The sequence below is a fragment of the Lissotriton vulgaris genome, chromosome 10 (genome assembly GCF_964263255.1).
Source record: "Lissotriton vulgaris chromosome 10, aLisVul1.2, whole genome shotgun sequence".
NCBI lineage: Eukaryota > Metazoa > Chordata > Amphibia > Caudata > Salamandridae > Lissotriton > Lissotriton vulgaris.
In genome coordinates this window covers 1,042,225,730-1,042,249,471 of record NC_141698.1, presented here as the reverse complement: position 1 = coordinate 1,042,249,471, position 23,742 = coordinate 1,042,225,730, and positions in this window count along the sequence as shown.

Sequence of the window (23,742 nt, the reverse complement as noted above, 5' to 3'; positions counted from 1 at the left end):
ACTTAAGATTCTCCACCGGTCCTACACCACGGGCCCGGGGTTGTGCCGAATGGGGCTCGCCTCAAACGCAAACTGTCGACGGGGTTGTGGTATGTTAGGTACCTTCATGCACATTCTGTGGGAGTGCCCTGATATCCAGAGATACTGGACCAAGATTCATGAGAAAATGAGTGAGGTGTGGGGTGTACAGGTTGCGTTGGAGGAACGCCGCTGTTTGCTGAATGTATGGGAGCCTTCCGATCTTTCGACTCATGGCAGGCTCTGGGTAACACTTGCCTGTATGATTGCCAAGCGAAACATTGCACAACTTTGGGGGGCCGGTAGTGCACCCCGGGTTCGGAAATGGATGGATGACCTTGATTGGTGTATGTTTCGAGAGAGAGCTGTGTATGTTGCCAGAGGGAGACCCCGCAAATAGGGAAAAATATGGGATGCCTGGAATGTATACCGAGGAGATATTTACACACCACCAGAGCCCGATTCAGTAAATGAGGACACTGAGGCACCTTGAACCCGATTGTGATACTCCTACATGATACTGTACCGCTGGAACGCTGATTTGCCGAAACTGTATTGCAAATGTCCGTTGCATGATGGTCCTGTTTGTTGTAATTGTTTATTGTTTTCAATAAAAAACAATTTAATTTTTTTTTAATTTAATATGCATTTCAATAGAAAATATTTACTGCAATATTAACTTAATAGTAGTGTAGCTTTTTTATTTTGTTCTATGTTTAAATAAGTATATAAGATTAATTTACATTGATATTTAACATAAAAATATTTTTCCTATTTTTTTAAAGTTCCATACCTTTTTTTTACATTTTCTCTATTCTTTTCCACAGGGGTAGAGCTCCGCCTCAGTGACAGAGAATTCCATCTACTTGTGGAAAGTTACTAATAGTAACTTTACACTCACCAATTTGGCTTCACCCCTGATTGAGGAGTGGAGACATGTAAGTCTATACATAGTAGCTAGAAATGTTGAATAACCAGTCGTAACAAATTTACAAAAAAATGTAAGAGTAAATTTGTACAGGTAGATTTACTTGTGTAAATTTACCTTTGTGATTAGTTCCCTTTGGTGCATATGTTTGACAAGCAGACCAAATATAAGGAGTTCCAGATCCATTTTTTCTGTGCATTCCTGATTACCTTTTTTCCCAAAAATTCTTTATATTAAGCATCAAGCAAAAAAAATACAGTGACATTAGTTCTACCCGAGGGCGCGCAGGCTCTGAGGTTGCAAAACAGTCAGCTAATTCGGGTTCAGCTTCATACAGCCCCAGGCCATACCACAACCCCCTTGCAAAACGAGTGATGCTGATTTTGAAAGAATATAACTCTGAGGAGGTTCTTCAACCTAGAACCTGTCCCCCGAACATCCACTCACCCTCCCCCTTCTTCCCCCGATTACCTTTTTTATGATCTGCATGAAGCATTGCACTTCACGATTAACTTTAGGGCACAACAGCGTATTTCTAAGCTGCTCTGGAAAGTATCTTCAAAACTTTCCCCCCTGAAAAAAAGAAGCACTGTTTGTCTTTGTTTCTTGTAGTGTCCCATGAGTTGCCAAAATCTTTTCCAGCTTTCGTGTCAGAGCATCAGAGAATGTTCATAAACAGATGTACAAAGCAGGTTGTAGGATGCACTCCTGTGTTATGGTGTGATTTCAAATGTAGTGGTCATATTCCAAATTTAGATCTATTAGTGGAGTGGAAATGGGTTGTGCCTTCTGTCCACTGATATTTGTAGTGCCCCTTCCAATGGTGTTGTTTGCTATTTGAAGTGTAATGCTTGTATTTCCTCAAAGTCCAACAAGATCTGAATGAATGTGATATCCTAAATTTAATTTAGTTTAAAGGCAATTTCAATTCTCATAATTGAGAATACAGGCATGTACAGGATACGTTGTTCATCCTTTATTTTACATTCCATATTGTTAAGGTATCCCAAGGCATTTCACACAGGTGTAATTCATTAGGGGAGTAATTTGTTCAAAATTCTGAAAACAATTACGTCAAAAAAAGACACTAGTTAACCACAGGAGACCAACTAAAGGCTCTTTTTGCATGGCCACCCCCATTTTTTAGGGACTGATGCTGCTGATTTTTTGACTCTCTGCACTGGGACAGTGCTAATCGCTCCAGTGCATGTGCTCTGAGGCATACAATCTAGTAACATTAGCTAGCTCCTAACTGCATATGTAACTTTCCTATAAGGCCATGGTATATGGTGCAGAATTTCACTCATGGCATGGAAAGTAAAATATCACTTGGGAACTGCATCGCTTAGTGTGCCATCCACCAGTGTGACAAAGGAAAACATGGCTTTAAGCCTACCATTGTAGCCTGACTGCTTTACATGCAAGCACTTTCACTAAACCTGCAGTCCAACCTATCAAAATAGTGCTTACGCTAACGGCTAGGGCGCTCGACCTCGGATCTGGGTTCGAGTCTCGGTAACGACGCCAAAAAACCTCCTGTGATTCTGGGCAAATCACTTAATCTCAAGGTGCCTAAAATGAATGTGTGTCCTCATGTAACGTAACTGGTGCTATGTAACACGCTCTGATACCCGATTCGGTTCGGGTCTAGTGCGCGCTATATAAAACTCTGCAAAAAAAACAACAAAAAAAGACAGTCCTTTTAAATATTAATAAGTCCTCCCTCTGTGGGGCTTGTAGCCCAAAAGGAATGGTGCAGGGTATTTAAAAGTGGAACATGCAGATATTTAACATTGTCATGTCCCTAAAGTGTCAAGTCCCCAAAAGCTATTTTTACAGTGTGAGGCTCTGGCTGACCTATGGGAAAACTGAAGCACAGATTAATATATTAATTGTGATACCTCTGGTTTGGGCAAAAAGGAGAAATGGTCCAAACATTAATTTTAGCATAATGTGGTGAGTTTAGATTTATAATAAATATTTTGGAAAAGGTAACTTTTAGAAAATTACCTTTTCCATTCCTGAAGCTGCTGGAAGCTAATTTGTATTAGACTGCTAGCAGCAGCCCCTGCCAGTGCTTAACCTTAATGAGATGTGGAAACTGTTCCCAGAGCAGGACAGTGGCCTATGCCTAGAGAAAGGATGGGCTGGGTGTGGCTCATATGATGTCTATCAGCTTAGGCAATGCAGATGGGTAGTTTCCAAAAACCTCATTAACTTGAAAGGAGCTGAGACCTGTCTACTCATGGTTTAGTATAGGGAGAGACCTGGGAGGATGAAACTCTTTGATTGTAGGACACATGGTAGTCAGTCTGGCTCTGTCCCAGTGTGAGGGGAGTTTGTCCCCGAGCCACTTTGGTGTAGCTCAGGATCAAGGGTCAGGATCAAGGGACTGCTCATTTCCCTAAGTACACCCCTCATTGGCACACAAACTCCCTTCAAGGATAGAAGGCCTTACTTGCACTCTTGGTTGCACCTCGAATTGTGCTTTCTGGGCCAGTTTGCAGCAAACAGAATGTTTTGCAAAAGTAGGTAGGATTACCCCTGGGAGGTTTTTTCCAAGATACATTTGTTAGGAGGTGTCCAGAAGTAACCCACACTCACTGGCTACTGAACTGTACAAAAGTGAACCTCGTCACATTGCCCTCAGAACACTTCCTAGACCTGCAGAAGAACAAAGGAGGGCTTAGCCTGTTGTCTAAAACCTCTGAGGAGACCTGAAGGTCTGGACGTCCCCCACTTATACTCCAAGGGTCAGTCCAGGAGTGGCTGACCTCCTGTGTGGCTACAGAGCCTCTGAGCGTCAGTGGGACATCGTGACAAAAATATCAGACTTTAAAGCAACTTCATAGGATACAGCTTCCGGTTTGCCCATCTGAAGGATTTTGACCACTATAAAAAAAGACCAAGTCCAAATGTAGAATTCTTGACTGGTAGAAGGCACAAAAAGTATCTGCCCGACATGAGGACCTTGTCAGCCACAAAATTTGAATTTCTTCTACTTTGACTTTTAAACTTTATTTATGCTGAATGTGGGGGATAGACAGAAATTACTTGGGCCTCTTTAACTGCGTGGGGACTAGTGTGAAATCACCAGGGATAAAAGCTATTGATATAATTCTCAAATGAGCAGCAAAGGGGTGCCCTTTGACACTGCCAGTATATGAAAAGAGAATGGAAACTCCCCTCCCAAGAGCCATAAGAGACAAAAACAGTAAGAACCTGATTACAAATTTGGCGGTGCAGCACCGGGTCCGCCCCGCCGCAGCATCGCCAAAGCTGTGGTCAGACTTCCCGCCAGATTAGGAGTTTCCTCCTGTCTGCCGGGCTTTTTTTTATGTTCCCAAGATGGTGCCCTGAAAATGGGCACCGCAATGGGAACACCAAAACCAGTTCCAGAACGGCATGGACTGAAAAGTCCATGCCGTGCAGGAACTGGTTTGCCTGCACACAGTGCTCCTTGTAGGCATCCACGAGTGGAGGAGGCACAGGCGGCCCTTCCGGGCCCCCTTTGTTTCCTCTCTGCCATGGTGTTCATGGAGGAAGAACCTCTGTGACAACGCCAGCAGGGAGAAAAGCGTAGAGGTCCCGCCAAGCATATTGCAGCTTCCTGGCCACTGCAACACTGCAAGGGAACGGCGGTCCACTGGCAGCTGCGGCGGGGCTGTGGCAGTCCGACCGCCTGAATCATAATAGGGCAGTCCTGAGACTGCCTCCGCTGCGCCCCCACGAGTGTGGCGGTCCCTGTACAGGCAGACTCGTAATCGGGCCCTAAGACAGAAACAATCCAAAAATATTTTGCCTTCTCATGAAAAGTAAATTGAATAAATTAAAATATACTTGCAATTATAACATAAATATCTTAGTAGTGTTTTATTTTTCTGTTCTTCATGGTGTAAGTTATTCCTAACTAACTTGCGCTGCGATAGGAAAAATAACTTAAATGAGAAGAACGTTTTGGGTTTAGCACTAGACAAGACCTTTTGATTTTACTAAAATGAAATATATAATATTACAAAGAAAAAAAACTAGACTGCAGACACTCTATATATTTTTTAGAAAACATGAATGTTTATTTTATTATTTTCAAAATGCTTAATTTTTTTACTTGAAATACAAATCTGATCTAATCAATATACAATTTGTATATTTTAGTTCATCAAATTCAACATTCATCTTCATGTACTTGTTTATAAATTTCCCAACATTAGTTCATTGCTATCGAATTATTTCAAGAAAATTTTGCTTTAGACATCTTTGCAAGATTTGTGTACATAGGAAGGAGAATAGCCCCCAGATGCATCAAGCATCCATTTTGCGATTCCTTATTAGCGAAAAATAACGATTCGCTAATAAGGAATAGCAAAATGCTATGCAAGAAGAACTCGCTTAAAAATTAGCGATTTCTTAAAATTCATTAATTGCGACTCGCAAATTGCGAATCGCAATTAAGGAATACCTCCCCATTCATTCCTATGGGCCTAGGGGCCCATAGGAATGAGTGGGAAACAATCTCAATTTGCGATTCTCAATTAGAGAATCGCAAATTGCGATTGCAATTTCAAGGGTGCCAGGGTGTCAAAAGGACACCCTGTTGCACCCCTGAAATCGGCATATGCGTACATCTTGCACACACATGCCCTAAGGGCATGTTTGTGTGTAAAATAGAACTTAGAAAAATGCAATTTAGTGCATTTTTCAAAGTTTTTGCAAATTACCATGAAGTTCAACTTCATGGTAATTTGCGACCCCTATTAGCAAAATCGCAACTTTTTTAACTTTAATGCATTGCATTTAAGGAATCTCAATTTGAGATTCCTTAAATGCAAGTAATCGCAATTTTGCGATTTCTTTAAATGCGATTTTTGCATTTGGGATGATGCATCCAAATGCAAAAATTCCGATCGCAAAGGGGCAGATTCTGAGGATCTGTCCCTTTGCGAGCGGTTTTTGACTTGATGCATCTATGCCATAGTCTCTTTCGCATGGATCCTTAACCGATAAAGCCGTTCTGAATAAGGCTACTCTCTGACTGAAACTTGATACCGCTGTTTCCTGCGATTTTTCTGTACTTTTTGAATGGAATAAATATTGAGGAATTTTACAAAAAATGTCACGAGTGCGGATGCATTTATAATAACCTGAACCAGCTTTTTTGTTAGGCATACAGATGATTTGGTGAAGTAACTGAAGCTATTGTAACTTATTCTTGATGTGGGCTGTGGATTGCTTGGTGGGAAGTTTGGTCTATAGACTTTTCATAACTAGCTGGGAAAGGCTCACGCCATGATAAATGTTCTTTATTAAGAGGAAAAAGTTTGGGCTCTCAGTGTTTGCTGCCCTGATTACTTACTGGTAATCTTCTTTACTCTGATTTGTAGTAGGGGTGGACGGAACTCATGGAGTTTCACTTCATGGAATTCTGCTGAGTTAAAGAAAAACTCAGCAAGATTCTGCGGAATTCCACCAACGGGCAGAAAATATGCAGCTCATGCTGCAATTTAGTCAAGAGAGCACGGCCATTTGAGTTGATTTTGCTGCCACTCGAGTAGAAAATCTACTCAAGGTGCAGGAAATCGACTCAAATGGCAGCCCTTTAACCGTGACTGTTCGCGGATGCCAGCGATTACACATGTTGGAAAATCACACTAGGGGACAACAAATCTTGGTTAAGCTCGCCAGCTTGCATATTCTGAAGCCTTGCAGGAGAAAAATGTTACCACTTATTAGAGGAGAAAAATTATAAGTTCGCAGGATATGTTATAGAAGCTATTGAATCATAAATACATGAGGCATCTGTGGAAAGAAACAACTACTCTGATGAAATGAGTAAGATTTTGCCGATTATGCCAACATGGATGTACAGAAAGATGCTTTAAGTGTTCTATTTCAGGGTACATTTTTACTAACCCTTTTTGATAGTTGTGTTTTGACAGGTAACATTCTAAACTATTGGAAGGTTAGTATTACTCTGCCATTATACAAGAAAGGATCACAGTTGTCGGTAAAAAGGTTTGGACAAATTGTACATTTAAATATAAGGTTAAATGTATTTTACAGAATTTGGAAAGCCGGGTGTTGGATCAGAGCATCTTACCTTTTGAACAATCAGACTTTAGAAAGAAACTCTTCAACTCTTAATAATATTGCTGTAATGCAAGGTCTAACAGATACATATATATTAAAGAGAAGAAACAGCCCACCTTTGCTGCCTTAATCAGCATCTCTTTGGCTTTTTACCTGGTTGATGGGGTCGATCTTTAGCAGATATTGGTTTATTTCAGAATAACATTGGGCTTCCTAGCCTTTTGCCTGAACTGCATTCCAAAACTTATAGTAGAGTTATCATGGGGCAGATAAATGGCTAACAAAATATCATACTGGGGTGAATGTAAGACATTGATCTACATTCTGTCCATCAAATAGTTTTTTGTAATTTTCTCCCTGAGTGTACTGGGGTAGCTCAGACGTGGGTCCCAGAGCCTCCACACCACTGGAGTCATGCTAGCCGGGCTGATGAGAGGTGTTACCTCGAAACCGGTCCGGTCCTCGGATGCTTGATTCCGGTCTGGGAAAGATATGGCTGTTGTAGTTTCGGACTGGACTTTTCCCATGGGGCACAGGGTCAGAGCTGATTTGCATAAAGCCATTATCTGAGCCAGGGTGGTGTGGGGTGCAAAAAACGATGGATTTAGGCTCAGATCCTTGTACTGGGGTGAATGTAAGACATTGATCTACATTCTGTCCATCAAATTGTTTTTTGTAATTTTCTCCCTGAGTGTACTGGGGTAGCTCAGACGTGGGTCCCAGAGCCTCCACACCACTGGAGTCATGCTAGCCGGGCTGATGAGAGGTGTTACCTCAAAAACTGTCCGGTCCTCGGATGCTTGATTCCGGTCTGGGAAAGATATGGCTGTTGTAGTTCGGACTGGACTGTTCCCATGGGGCACAGGGTCAGAGCTGATTTGCATAAAGCCATTATCTGACCCAGGGTGGTGTGGAGTGCAAAAAACAATGGATTTAGGCCCAGATCCTTGTACTGGGGTGAATGTAAGACATTGATCTACATTCTGTCCATCAAATTTGTTTTTTGTAATTTTCTCCCTGAGTGTACTGGGGTAGCTCAGACGTGGGTCCCAGAGCCACCACACCACTGGAGTCTTGCTAGCCGGGCTGATGAGAGGTGTTACCTCGAAACCGGTCCGGTCCTCGGATGCTTGATTCCGGTCTGGGAAAGATATGGCTGTTGTAGTTCGGACTGGACTGTTCCCATGGGGCACAGGGTCAGAGCTGATTTGCTTAAAGCCATTATCTGACCCAGGGTGGTGTGGAGTGCAAAAAACGATGGATTTAGGCCCAGATCCTTGTACTGGGGTGAATGTAAGACATTGATCTACATTCTGTCCATCAAATTGTTTTTTGTAATTTTCTCCCTGAGTGTACTGGGGTAGCTCAGACGTGGGTCCCAGAGCCTCCACACCACTGGAGTCATGCTAGCCGGGCTGATGAGAGGTGTTACCTGGAAACCGGTCCGGTCCTCGGATGATTGATTCCGGTCTGGGAAAGATATGGCTGTTGTAGTTCGGACTGGACTGTTCCCATGGGGCACAGGGTCAGAGCTGATTTGCATAAAGCCATTATCTGACCCAGGGTGGTGTGGAGTGCAAAGCGATGGATTTAGGCCCAGATCCTTGTACTGGGGTGAATGTAAGACATTGATCTACATTCTGTCCATCAAATTGTTTTTTGTAATTTTAACAAAATATCATGGCCTAAAACAGGAATGCTTCCTGACACCACTACTTTTTTTGCCTGTATATGTATGACTTTCCATTAATTTTTAAACATATTAGAACATTTCTCCCAAGTCCAGGTTGTTACCCTATAAATACACTGATGCATGTTGATGATGTGATTATTTTTTACCTAACCCTAATAGGAACACAAGGTGTGTTAACTACACTGTTTACATACTAAAAAAATATTTTTTGAACAATAAACGTGCACAAAAGTAAACCCATGCCTTTGACAAAGACTCGGAAACAAATGGCTTTCGTGTGGAAAATGGGGAATGAAGCATTTAAGAGGGAACCATGTTTATCTATCTTCGACTATTTTTTCATTATTTCACAACATCAACAAAAATGAAGCCGGTTCAACTGTGTAAATCTTAGATCCTTGTGTACATTGTGTACAGTCATAATGCAATCACTTTTCAAAACACATATTATAGTGTACAAACAGTTCCCATGGTATTGTGGTCTTACAGTCACTTTTGAAGTGGTGGGATCTATCTTAGATGTTAACTTCCCAAACTCTCTATGATTTACCACACATTGGGCACCTAGGTGAAAAGGTTTTGACACAAGCAGGAGGGCTACCTGAACTTTATTAGTCTTGTGGGGACATTTTAAATCACTTCTACAAGTTTATATTGCAAAAAATACCATCTATTCGGAGGTATGGCATTCATGACGTAGATGTTTTACTTTAATGTTCCGTAACATGATAGAAGATAAAAACTAAAGAATTCATGTAATCTGAATAAATCAACTCCAGTAAAGGCACTTTGTCTGGAATGTGGAATAACTGGTGATTGTTATAAAGCTTAAGCTTTAGGCGCCAAATGCAGTGGGGATATTATACACACTATCCTACAGATACGAGGATTACTTGAAAATGAATTGTATTTGCCATCTTTAAATAGCTTTAGGTTCACACATCATTTTTGGTCAGCCCCACTATATTTAAATATTGAATGGAATGATATTTTTGCTCGGGGATCCATCCAGAAGGTAAATGTGAACTAAAGTCAAGGATTACAAATTCTAATTTTGTTGGAGATTGTGCTCATTGTAGAGCTCTCCTACTATAAAAAAAATCATAGCAAACGCTATAGCTTTTAAAAATCCCCACTAATCTATGGAAACACAGAATGAACATGAGTTTCACAGGTTTTTACTTATTTTAGGAACAGTACAGGCTGCCTTTGAAGGGTCTGGTCAAAGTCAAGAACAATGTGTATGCCCATTGTGCAAAGAAAGAATCCAGGATTAATGTGATTCTCTAATGCCCACTGTTGAATACAGCACAAAGTGAATGTATATGCTCTATGTTCAGCTTTAAGTAAGTCTACCTCGCTAAAGAGCCATCGGTGTACTCCTACAAACACAAAAAGAAATAGTTATGGTCATTCAACTTTTTTTAAGTTTATTAGATTTGCCTTGAAGGGCTATCACTCTGATTTTAACAAGCTTGTTTCAAAATTTAAATATGTAAATTAGATTTATACTCAATTATATGTTTGTTGATCATATTTTAAGGTTTGAATCAATAATAAAAAAATTGATTGATTTATTGTATCTTGCAATTACCATCGTGCAATCAATTAAAAGTCATTTTGGTCTTTTTTTGCTGTTTAGGATCGTTGTATATTTAACACAGGAGCAACTGACCACCTCTCACTTTGCATATGATAATATCCGTTGAGGATCAAAACGTTTCATGCTGGTGTGATTTACCAACTGCGAATAAAACTTTTGTTATCTGCCCTCGGCTGGAGAACCTGTTTGCACACTTTGAATATGTGAAATTTTATATATATATATAGTTATTATTCATCAAACCTGATTTACATATGTAATAATAGTTAGATGTTGTTTTTGACATTTATTTCAAAAAAATTTATGTCATAATGCTTTGTCAATTTTGTTTCATATGTTGCTATATTGGGATTTATCCTGTTATATGTTATAGCTACATTGATGCTAAATTTCTTGTTGTTCAAAATACAAGCTAAAGTATTTCTTCACTTTTTCAAATCACATGATTTGTGATGTCACTAGAAGTGGGTGTCAACATAATTAAGCAAATATAAAATAGCATGTCTTTTGTGGCAATGTTACAGCGTGAACAAGGGCGTGTAGCCTGAAACGCTTAGCTGTTCTCTGTGGTGTTGCTGTAAATAAGCTATCTTTGCTGATTCCTGTTGTCCGCCTCCCTCGTTTGCCGGCGTGCGCTGTGTTCGTAGCGCTGTGAGATCTGAGGAGGAGCCTGTATCCTATACGACAGCGGAAGTTGATTTGCTTCCGCAACAGACCCCTTCTTCTCAAGTTGGTGCCGCCTTCAAATCAAGTTCTTTTCGAATCTCGTTTGGGAAATTACGGAGGCTACCCCCTGGATTGCTGGTATCACTGAAGCCGCGCTGCGGAAACAGCAGGAGCTGTAACGGAGGGTCGTGTCGCAGGACCCGGCGTACGTAGCGGTTCTCGCCATTCCACACGCGGTGAGTGTAAGAAGCATTTTCAAGGTGAAGAAGTCATCAAACAGTAATATTCCAAGAAGAAGAAAAAGCAATATATTTATTTTTCAATCGCAACTAAAACAAACACAGAGTTCATTGTCACAGTGTCTGATGAAATTGAAAGACTGCGTGAAGAAGCGGCAATTAATCTATTTGATGGATCTAAAAATGCTATAAGCAATAGTAAACCATCCCTGCTTGGCAACGATGACGCTGAACAGTGCAAAAACCTAAAAACTATATTTAAAGAATTAGAAAAACTAAAAAAATTAGAATGCACGAAATGGTGGGAACACAAGTCCTTAAGTAAATACGAGGAAGTGGGCAGAGTCCCACGTGGTTTGCGGATCCTTTTGGCGCCAAGCTTTGACAGGCCAAACCCAGCAATGCTACAAGAATGGGGTGAAAGCAATCTGGCTGCGTCTATGAACTTAGTTTGTATCCTTATCAAGTATGCGGCTATCGACAGAAGCAAAATACTAGATGAAATCAAGTCTATCGAATTGGAGTTGCAATCTAGACCAGAGCTAGAAGAAATAAAGAAGTTGACAGAAACGATGAATGACCGGCTAAAGAAATATGAGGAGAAAATTAAATTGCGTAAGGCGACGAAATTCACACGAGACGCTGATGATTACGCAAATGGAAGAATTTTCAGCTTCTCACGAAAATATAATACAGCCAAACGGCAACAATATAGCAGCAAAAGAAATGCCAATTCCAACACAATGGGTACATCTAATGCCGAAGCTGGAACTAGTAGATCCGTGTCTCTTCATGAAGATGATACCAACGCTGAACAAGTAAGCATCGAAACAGCTTCTATAACCAGTGATTCTAGCCTTGGCTCCAATTCCTCTCAGTCGGATTTAAACTTGCTTGGACTAACACGGTTGAATCTTCAACAGGAAATTGATTTTATTGTCGAGGAGAGATTACAAACATTGCGACTGAGGCAACAAAAAGAGCAAATAAACAAAGGCGCAATAAACGTAGAAAAGAAAGGAGACGCAAGTGGAAACAACACCCAATAACAGAAAAAGAAGAAAGCCTGGGTGAAAAGAAGGTAATTGACAATACCATAATCAATCTTTCCAATATTACATTGAGTAAAGCGGAAGAACAATTGTTATCCTTAGGCTTGAATTATTGGGCTGTGCAAGGCTTCAATTATTCCATGACTCGCGTTGACCTGTTTCACTTTATACGCAAGTTAAAGTTGAAAAACCATTTTGCCTTGAAAACAGCCAAAACTTCTGCCTCAAGTCTAAGTAGCTGTGATGTTAATGGCTCAGATGATATCAATCTATTGGCTGCCTCTGACGTCCACACCTTTTTAGACATGAATGATTTAAACAATTTAAACAATACAACTGAAGATCCAGATTGTGATATGGATGCAGCAACACAAGCTAGACTCAGCAAAATTTCGATCTCGCAAAGGGGAGCTGGACTGACCCCCTTTAAACGGAAGTCCAAATTTATGCCTGTAATGCCGAAGGATGCGATTGAAGTGTTTCATGAGTGTGTCACTAACGATATCAAAAAACTATACTCAAGAACCAACAACAAGAGGCATAAGAAAATCACTCACTTAAAAAGGGAATATACAAAATTAATGAAAAAATTGGGAGAAAATCATGAAATAGTAATCAAAAAATCGGACAAAGGTGGCAACTTGGTCATTTGGCCTAAAACAGACTATGTAAACGAAGCAACTAGACAACTAAGTGACCCTGTTTGTTATAAAAAATCAACTGGTAAAGACTATGACAACGCTAAGACGATTCTACAAAAAATGCTGGGGCAATGGAGGAGAGAAGGACTCATTTCCTTTGATGAATATAAGTATATGACTGTTGAGTTCCCTGTATTACCAGCCCTTTATTTAATTCCCAAAATTCATAAAGCTATTACACCAGGACCGGGGAGGACCATTATATCGGCCATAAACAGCATGGGGGAAAAGGTAGGAGAATACATAGACTTTTTCCTTCAGGACATAGTAAAGAACTTACCCAGCTATGTACAAGATACTAGTGATTTTTTGATAAAGATTCAAGACATCGACTGGGACCAAGATATGTGGTTGATCTCTTTAGATGTAGAATCGCTATAAACTAGCATTGACCATACTCGGGGCCTCTCTGCTGTCAAACATTTCCTGGCCAAACGTCCCATTGCTCTATATGAGCACAACAAGGTAGTTATGTGGCTGATAAGAGTGGTGCCTCAATAATAATTACTTTTTGTTTGGTAAACAGATTTACAAACAATTGAGAGGAGTAGCGATGGGGGCCTGTTTCTCCCCCAGCTATGCGTGCTTGCACGTAGGCTGGTGGGAGGAGCAGGTCCTTGCCGTTGATCTCCACCACTGGATGAACAACAATGTCATATGCTACTTAAGATATATAGACGACATCTTTATAGCGTGGAAAGGGACTAAGGAGGATGCTCTATCATTTGTCAGACATATATTATGTTATGTTACGCCATTCTTTTAGAGCGCACCGCTACCCCAGGGGGTGTCCCGGCGCTTTGACAAAGCGGCCTGAAAACCCAGAAACACAAAGGCTAAAAAACGCTACAGTCTCATGAATTACATGGAGAAGAGCGTGGTCTTAAGCTCCTTCCTGAAAGCTAGGAGGCTGTTGGCTTTGCGGAGGGAGAGAGGGAGCTCATTCCAATGGCGAGCCGCCACATATTGGAAAGACCGTCCTCCCATCCGAACGCGTTTGACAGCCGGCACCTCCATTTTAGCCAAATCGGCTGACCGCAACATCCTCCGCGGCACATAGAAAGCGGTACGCTTTCTGATGTAATTAGGACCAACAGAGTGAAGGGCTTTGAACGCCAGCGTGAGGATTTTAAACATGATTCTTCTAGAAATAGGTAGCCAATGCAACCTATTTAGAAGCAATGAGGCACTGGCTCTCCTTGGCAGGCCAAATATGGCTCTAGCCGCCGAGTTTTGAACAATTTGCAGTCTAGCCAGTAGGTACTTGGGCAGACCTGCATATAGCGCATTGGCGTAGTCTAACCGAGACCCTACTAGCGCCTGGACAACAGTCTTTCGATACTGCAGGGAAAGCAATGGAAGAAATTTTCTGAGCATCTTGAGGATACCGAAACATTTCCCTGATAACCCCATAATATGGGGTCGAAAAGAAAGGTCGTCATCAAACACAACTCCAAGATTTTTCACTTGGGAGGACGTCTTCTCCGGAGGGAACATGTCCTGGGGCCACCACGACTTCCAGCCGGGATCAGGGGCACAGCCAAAGAAAAGCAACTCAGACGTATCCGAGTTGCATTTCAGGCTGTGCCGCTGAAACCACGCAAAGACCGCACTCAGACAGTCTTTGATCCTGTCGCCGTCAAAAACCTCTCCTTTCCTGCAAGTAAACAGAAGCTGGGTGTCATCAGCGTAGGAAATGACCTGGGCCCCATAAGCCTCCTCTACCATCGCCAGAGGGGCCATATAGATATTAAAGAGGGTGGGGCTCAGAATGGACCCTTGAGTGATATTTCCCTCAATTTGAGATTCACTGCTCATATTGATAAACAAAAGATACAATTTCTTGATGTAGAAATCTATATCTCCAACTGTAAGATCAATACGACCCTACACAGGAAAACTACTGCAGGGAATGCTACACTCCATGCGTCTAGTATGCATCCCAAACACACTATTGCTAGCATTCCGTATGGGGAGATTTTAAGACTCAAGAGGATTTGTAGCTCGCCTGATGATTTTGAGTCTTGTCGAAAGGATATGTTGACACGACTCAGAGCTAGAGGTTATTCTGAGACTACCCTCAATCAGGCTATAGACAAAGCAAAATCTAGAACCAGAGAAAGTCTGTTCCCTGACCCAACAAATATACCAATAGTGGAGGGATCCTCTGAGCTTAGAGAAGATAGTCCCCGCATGATAACCACCTATAGCAGTGAAGACAGAAAGTTAAAGCTATAATGAAAAAGAATTGGCCTATTATTTTAAGTGACCCTGTGTTAAATCACAAGCTACCCAATACCCCCACCATCACATTCAGACGGGCTAAGAATATGGGTACCATTTTAGACAAATCTGCTCCAGAACTTGAAGCCAAAATTCCTTGGCTTCAACCTTCCAAAGGCTTCTTCAAGTGTTCTAGTTGTCGTGCCTGCAAATTTGGCATCAACACCACTCATTATTCCACCCCATTTTGTGCCGTCCCTAGACCTATTAATGGCAATTACAATTGCAAAACGGATCATGCCGTTTATGCCCTGACATGCACCTGTGGCCTAAAGTACATAGGCAGTACCAAACTTCAGGTGCATGTCAGGATATTACAACATCTTCGGGCAATTGTACACAATGATCCGGCCTATCCGGTTGCCCGCCACTTCAGGAGAGTTCATAATAATGACCTGTCTTGCTTAAAATACTTCGTAATGGGGGCGATACTGCCATTAAAAAGAGGAGGTGACCGAGAAACTCTATTAAGACAACTTGAAACTAGAATGATACTTGAATTCGATAGCCGTTGGCCTAATGGACTAAATAATTTAGATGAATTACATCACTTTTTGTAAAGTCTGGATATATTGTACCTATAGTCCTCTGTACCCTATTATATTATATATACTCCCTGTCAGTTAGGTTCCCTATTGAAGGTTCGAGTGGGTAGGGGATCATGATATGTTTTATGGCCAGTCTAATCGTTATGTGACTATTCTGTCTGTTTTCAATTAACTTGTGTATTTCTCTATTTATCCTAACGTTTGTTGTGATGACTGTGTTATTCCTTGATGTATATATTCGCAGTATTGTATTTCTATATAGTATGTATATCTATATCTTTTTTTTTGAGAATTGCTTATAATTCTGAAATGATATCTTGTGTGTATCAAATGTTTGGTGTGTAAATATATTAATTATATATATATATTTATAGATTTTTTTAGGTTGTGGGTTTTAACTTTTTGATACTTTTTGAGACACTTTTTGATACTAATTGTTTTTAAGAGATATATGAAAATCATAGATATTATATATTATATAGCGATTATACCTCAGGGATTTGATAAGCTCCTAATATAAATATGATGTTGTCTCTTGATCTCGTTAGTACTGCACTTTTCTTGCTGCTTACTTTGCACATATATCTGCACAACTTTATTGCACTTTTTTCGACCTTATTGCTGCTTGCTTGTATTTTTGCACATGAAGATTACAACTGTTGACTAATTCCTGACATGTAAGATATGTATATAAGACCCTCCTAGTTTTAGAGTCTTAAGGTATAGCTACAAAATTGTATTTATACAGTTATTATTCATCAAACCTAATTTACATATGTAATAATAGTTAGATGTTGTTTTTGACATTTATTTCAAAAACATTTATGTCATAATGCTTTGTCAATTTTGTTTCATATGTTGCTATATTGGGATTTATCCTGTTATACGTTATAGCTACATTGATGCTAAATTTCTTGCTGCTCAAAATAAAAGCTAAAGTATTTCTTCACTTTTTATTTCAAATCACATGATTTGTGATGTCACTAGAAGTGGGTGTCAACATAATTAAGCAAATATAAAATAGCATGTCTTTTGTGGCAATGTTACAGCATGAACAAGGGCGTGTAGCCTGAAACGCGTAGCTGTTCTCTGTGGTGTTGCTGTAAATAAACTATCTTTGCTGATTCCTGTGGTCCGTCTCCCTCGTTTGCCGGCGTGCGCTGTGTTCGTAGCGCTGTGAGATCTGAGGAGGAGCCTGTATCCTATATATATATATATATATATATATATATATATATATATATATATATATATATAAATAAAACAAACTTTTTCGCTCAAGACCCAGGCCTCTTTACGATGCGGGCTGGGGCGGGGTGGCAAATCCTTACATTTCCTACAAAAGCATTGCTCCAACACTCTACGAACAACACAGCACGGCCCAAGTTCTTTTCAGCGTGTTTTTATTTTAGCAATACAACTCTACGCGTTTTGGAGCAATCCGCTCCTTGCTCATGTGTAAAATTGTTGCAATTACATGCGGTCTTTAATACATCTTGTGATCCACATCAGTGTGATAAACAATGAAAACAGACTACTCCTTAAAAGTACCTCTTTGGACTGCAATAATAAACTCCAACAGTGATTAAACTTTAATACATTATTCCTTTTGATACATTCACATCATTTCCAAGTGTGGCACCTTCAAATTTAAAACCAATAACTTCTTAATGGATTGCGGAGTAAACACTGTTTTATGCTGTGATTTTTGCATGTTATGTTGATAAAGCTTTCGAATCACAAAGCTTTATACAATTCGCACCATTCAGTCAACGCGAGGGATTGAATTATTGACCAATTTATTCTATAGTGTCAATACGTGCATGGTTGCAATATCGTGTGCCCACAGTGCTTCCCAAGACAGAAGACTTGAATTGCGCTAAATTTGTGTCTGCCGCAGACTTGATGATGGGAAATATAGTACACACTAACAATTCTACCCCAGTGGGCTTAGAATCCCTATTTTCAAATCCTCCTTTGCACTAACCATCAAGGAGTCCTCTTGCTCTTAATCAGTAACTACAATTTTGCACAAGTGAGCATCATAATTCATTTTCATGGGGATTCAGATGTGTCAACATTTCATAATAACCCATTCATCGGTGCGATCTCTAAAGTGTGTTGAGTTCCATTTTCAGTTAAAGATATATTGCTCATTTTGCCTTCCACATCCATCACAATAAACTCTGAGGATCTGTAAAACATATAAAATATCAAAAGATACATTAGACATAAAGAGAACCACCACATAATAAGTGTAACAACAAATTTCTAAACCAATAATAGTGAGAATAAAAACTATCATTAAAATCTAGAGGATTTTACATAAGCGGCTTCACCTTAATAATGTCGGCTAAAGTTTACATTTTATCCTAGATGGACCGACATCCCTCATCGCCATTATGTCCTATGGGGTGCTTTGTATGATATTGTATTATCATTCTTAAGCGAGCAAGAAGACGCTGTATCCTTAGGGGAAAAAGGAGGGAGTTTGACGTTAAGTGGATTGGGCTGAGGGAAGCTGCAAGGGCAAAAAACTCCAGAAAATAATGGCACCTGATTGTGGAATATTGTAATTCTAGGCAAAGGGCTCCACCCAGGCCAATCCTAGAGAGGGAATGGGTGGACTATATTTCCCTATTATATAAAAATAACAGCCCAGTTTCTCCCGTGATGATCGACGGGGTCAAAATAACTTTTATTGAATTTGTTGAATTTGGCCCCCCATCAGCAGAGGAAGTGGTAAGATACATAAAGAATGCTAGAACCTCTGGCGCCCAAGGGCCGGATGGAATTCTGATTGTATTAATCAAAAAGGAGCCAGACGCATGGGGTGATTTTTTAGAGCCACTGTTTAACTATTATTTTATTACAAATAAAATCCCCCTTTCTTGGAAGAGGAGTATTATAGTCCCTTTGTATAAAAAGGGACCGAAAATCCTGCCGGACAGTTTTAGACAGATTGTCTTGCTGGACGCCTAAGGTAAACTATTCACAAAAAGTATATTATGTCATCTTCAACAATGGGCGTATGATCAAAATATTCTACCACTGGAACAAGCTGGTTTTAGAAACAATCATGGCACCCTGGACAATATAGCAGTTGTTAGGACTATTGTGGATAAATATGTTCTCTCAAGAGGTATTTCAGTGTATACATCCTTTACTGATTTCTCCACAGCGTTTGACAAAGTGAACCGCCAAACGCTGTGGATAAAGCTTCTTCTTCTTGGCATACCATATCATCTTCTGGGCCATATTATGGAACTACACACAGATACCTGGTGCCAGTTTCTGATGGGAGGTTCACAGGGGTTATCATGCAAAATTAGAACACACAAAGGGCTTAAGCAGGGTTGCTTATTAGCACCTCTCTTGTTCTCCCTGTATATTGCTGATCTCCCCGGCGCCCTGAACTCGGTGAGGGGAGATGCCCCTAGAATCGGCGTAGTGTCCGTTGGCTCTCTATTATACGTAGATGATGTTGCAATATTTGATTTAAAGCCTATTGGCTTCCAACGTCGTCTGGATGCCCTAAGTAAATATGCAGAGGCCCATTTCCTGAAAATTAATATCGCAAAGAGCAAGATTCTGGTCTTTCGTAAGAAGGGGCTTAGAATAAAGAGATGTCTAAAATGGATGCTTGGCTTCAAAAAATTGGAATTAGTCGATTCGTAACATTGGACTCTAACCTGTCATACAAACCTCATGTTAACAAAGTCACAGCAAGATGCTTCAGCGTACTGAGGGTCCTTCGGAAGGTACTAGACCTTCTTCCCATGGACTCAAGAAAGACCATTGTCCATGCCCTAGTCACCCCCCATCTGGACTATGGGAACGCCTTGTTACTGGGTTTGAGCAAGAAGGGTACCAACCAACTCCAGTGCGCTCAGAATGCCGCTGCGCGCCTTGTGCTGAAGCTTCCTCGAAGAGCCTCAGGGAGACTGGCATTGTCCAAACTCCATTGGCTCCCCGTCAAGGAGCGAATTAAATTCAAGGCCCTATGCTTTGCCCACCGTATAGCCCATGGCACCGGTCCAGGTTATCTGCACTTCCTACTCACTATACATCGGCCTACCAGGAACCTTAGATCTTCTGGTACGATGTTGTTCAAAATCCCTAAGATAACTAGAGCCAAGATGGGTGGTTCCTCGTTCAGATACTTGGCTGCCAAGGGCTGGAATGAACTCCCTCTCGAGATGCGGATGGAACCCTCTGAAATTAGATTTCGTGGAAAATTGAAAACTTTCCTCTTCCCCCCCATCTAATCTCCTCCTCCTCCCTTGCCCATACCCGTTCTACCTGTGTTCATTCCTCTGAGCTCCTTTGCGGTTTTCAGCGCGGGGACACTCTGTTTTTGAGTAACCAGGCGCTTAATAAATGGCTTCTATTCTATTCTATTCTATTCATACTTATATTTGGTGAAAGTTTTTTCAAAAACTGGCTGAGACTTGGAGCACATTGAACACTGTGTTAGTAAGGCTGTCTCCCAGGCGAGTGCATTAAATAGATTCTACAAAAGTTGCAGGAGACACCATTTCGGCCATGTTTTATTAGTTTTCAAGGTAAAAAATCCCTCCCTCACTAATATATGCTGCTGAGGTATTAGATATGAATTATTGGCTCTCCTTTGATAAGGCAGAAAGACGAATCCTGCGTCAAATTTGCAATTTAAATTCTTTGGCCGCTTCACATGTACTACGTCTCGAATTTGGTTTAGTTTCGTCTTTTGATTTATCCTTGGCAGGGGCTCTGCGTTGAGGAAATTCCCTTTCCTGGGGGGAGGAGGGTACACTTAGGGCTGCCCTGAGAACAGAGATTTTTGACACATTAAAAGATCAATTAACGTTTTTTAGATCTTTTGTAGTTGCAAAGGAAACATTTGGTCTTGGTTTGAACCCTGCTTCTCCTATGCCTAAGTCTGTTTTGAAACAGCTTTTAAAGAAGTCCATTCCCTCTATTAATATGGCCAGAGATGTCGCTTTAAGTCAGTCCAGGCCCAACAATGAGGTGGTCAATGGGAGTGATTTGGGGAATAAACCACAGCCTTATCTATCTTGGAATATGCCTGATTGGACTAGAAGGCTGATACTCCTACTGAGACTTAATTTGATGCATCCTAGAGAAGTTACTGGTATCTGGGAAAAAATACCAAGAGAGAAAAGAATCTGCGAAATGTGCCAATCACAAATTCAAGATCTAAATCATGTTTTATTTGTATTTACAAAATTGCAAAGTGCTAGGCGTGTGTTCTTAAAGCCATTTTTTACCAAATGTAATATTCACTCTGTCCAGGAAGTGCGATTTCTGGGTCTGTCTCCCCCAAAAGAAATGGTTTGTCATAAGATATATCAATTTTTAAAACATTTTTGTCTATTTATTAGGAAAAAATGTTGTAGTAGTTTTATTCCAATGTTATAATATGTGAGCTGGTTGGATACTTGATTGTCTTATGTATTTATTGTACTATTTGCACATTATACAGCACGCTCGATATAAGAATTACCCTTGGGAGGTAGCGATGTATAAGAAAGAATTTTGTATTATATGTAAAGTTTGTCCCTTTTTAAATTAATTGATGTACTTTTGTGGACCTCCGTCAGAGTTCCAAACCAAAATAAACAAATCTAATTGAATTGGGTTATCATGCTTGATTCCAGATGCCTAAGTTCCTGAACACGACTCACCCCCTCCTTTTTCTCTCAATGGGATAGTGTCTAAAACACAAATAGTTAGGAGATTGCTGTTCCGATTATGTTGAGCTTTAAAGTGCCTAGCGATGGGATACTGCTTATCATCGTTTTTTATTGCTCTGAGGTGCTCAAGGATGTGTCTTTTGGCTTTATGTATTATACTGCCTATATAATATTTGTCACATGGGCACCTGAGAGCATATACCACATATTCTGTATTGCAAGAGACGTGTTTGGTTATTTGATAAGGTTTACACTCTGATAATAGTTTTATCTCTTTGCTATTGTGACTGTGTTTGCAAGCTTTACACCTGTCACATGTAAAAAAAACCTTGAATGGTGCTACGTTTGGTTTCAGGAGTAGTTAGAGTTCAGCAGATCATGTCTTTCAGAGACTTAGGTCTCCTGTAAGTGATTTGAGGATACTCTTCGATATATGTACCTACGTCTGTGTCAGTTGTTCATAGAGAGTTGGACCAACGCTTTTGTGGGAATATATATATATATATATCACACACACACAGATTTAGTCAGCACTTTTCAACCAGGGATCTTTTGTAGTGTTATTTATTCACGTATTTCTTTCTGCAATTACAGCACACCATGAAGCAGTGGGTCAGTCAGTGGCTAATATAATTGTGAGGAATGGCATTTTGTTCTTTCACAAGGAGGAGCACATCTGCAAAGTAGTTTCCTTAACTGTTTGGAACTACTATTGAAATTAGCATTTTTAATACCAAAAAACATTCTTCCTTTTAGGCACTTTTTGTACTGGAAGGTATCCTACAGCTGTCTCAACAATGAAATTTTAGAAACACCATGATAATATAAACCAAGCATTGACAAAGCCAAAGGGATGTTAGCCAATGTTTGACCTATTGGCTTTGCCATTGCTTGCTTTTACTATACTAAAACAGAATAAGGAAATTGGAGTAAGCATTGAATGTGTGGCCCTGAAGAAGCAATATGATTTAATGAAAAATGTGTTGGAGATTGTTAGTAAATAAATATTGATCTGTATTCTATAGAACTTAGAATGCCTAATTTGAGTCCTTCAAATTAGTTTGAGATCTTTGCAGTTCTGTGGTCTATCTGGCATGGCGAGTTGGTATACCTTAGAAAAGCAGGCGCAGAATGTCGGTTTGGCTTTTATGTTGTACTGATCTGAACTGTACTGTAAAAATGAATGCCTATGGATAGTAGTTGCAATTACAGGCACACATTAAGCACTCAGTGCTGGGTCTTGTTCTGCAACATTATTCAATGTTCGGTTTCTGTTAATGAATTTTTAAAATCTAATCCAAAAATGACAGAGTGTTGACAATAGTGACTTTCCGAATGTTAACGACTAAAATATTGGAAAGAAATTACCCCACCTCTAACCAACACCCAATTACCAGCACTGTGGTATCAGAGTACCCATCATGTTTTTATTCCTGTTCCGGTCACACGTTGAATATTTTTAAACCAGAAAATATGAACATTTTGAAATAACGAAGATTGTTTTTTTCAGCCTTTTGTTTTAATAGAGTTGTATGCAATGTTATTGATTCAATGGACCTTATTCACAAAGAAAGTGATCTATGTCTTCACCTGCGTGTAAATGTCCAGCTTTTGAAAAATGCACCCATGTTCACAGAAGTATGCTTAGAAAGCTGCACCACAGTCAGACTTCCAGTCGTAATTCCGAGCAATCAAAGAGATGTCAGGGTCTTCATCGACAACAATGGACGAACATGAGTGTGGGAAGAAATATGAAAGGCCAACAGCAATCCCATGGAAGAAGAGGGCTGGCTGAAGCCCCGGCGGTAAGTATGTTATATATTACAATTTCAGTCAAATCAAAAGGTATTGGTTAAGGTCAGTCAGACTTTAAAAAAGCAACAACTATAGATTTTGTCATTGTGTTGGACGCCCAGGACCTAGATCTGTCTGCCTGAACTGCAGCCTAACATGCGACGGGCGAGGGTGAGGTGCTGGCCAGCAGGGGGAGTCGCTGCCTGTAGATCCCGGAAGCTCGGCGCGCGCTGATAACAGCCCTTTGTTCCTGACACCCATTGTCCTGGAGCCGACGCCCTTCTCGAGATGCAGACGGTGTCCGACGAGGGTCACGTGCTCTTTGACGTGAGAAGATCTTGCCGCGGTTTCCGTGCCACATGCCTTTCTTTTCTGTCGTTATTCCCCTCTCCTTCTTTTCTTTGAATTCAACGGGTATTTCTCACAATGTGTTG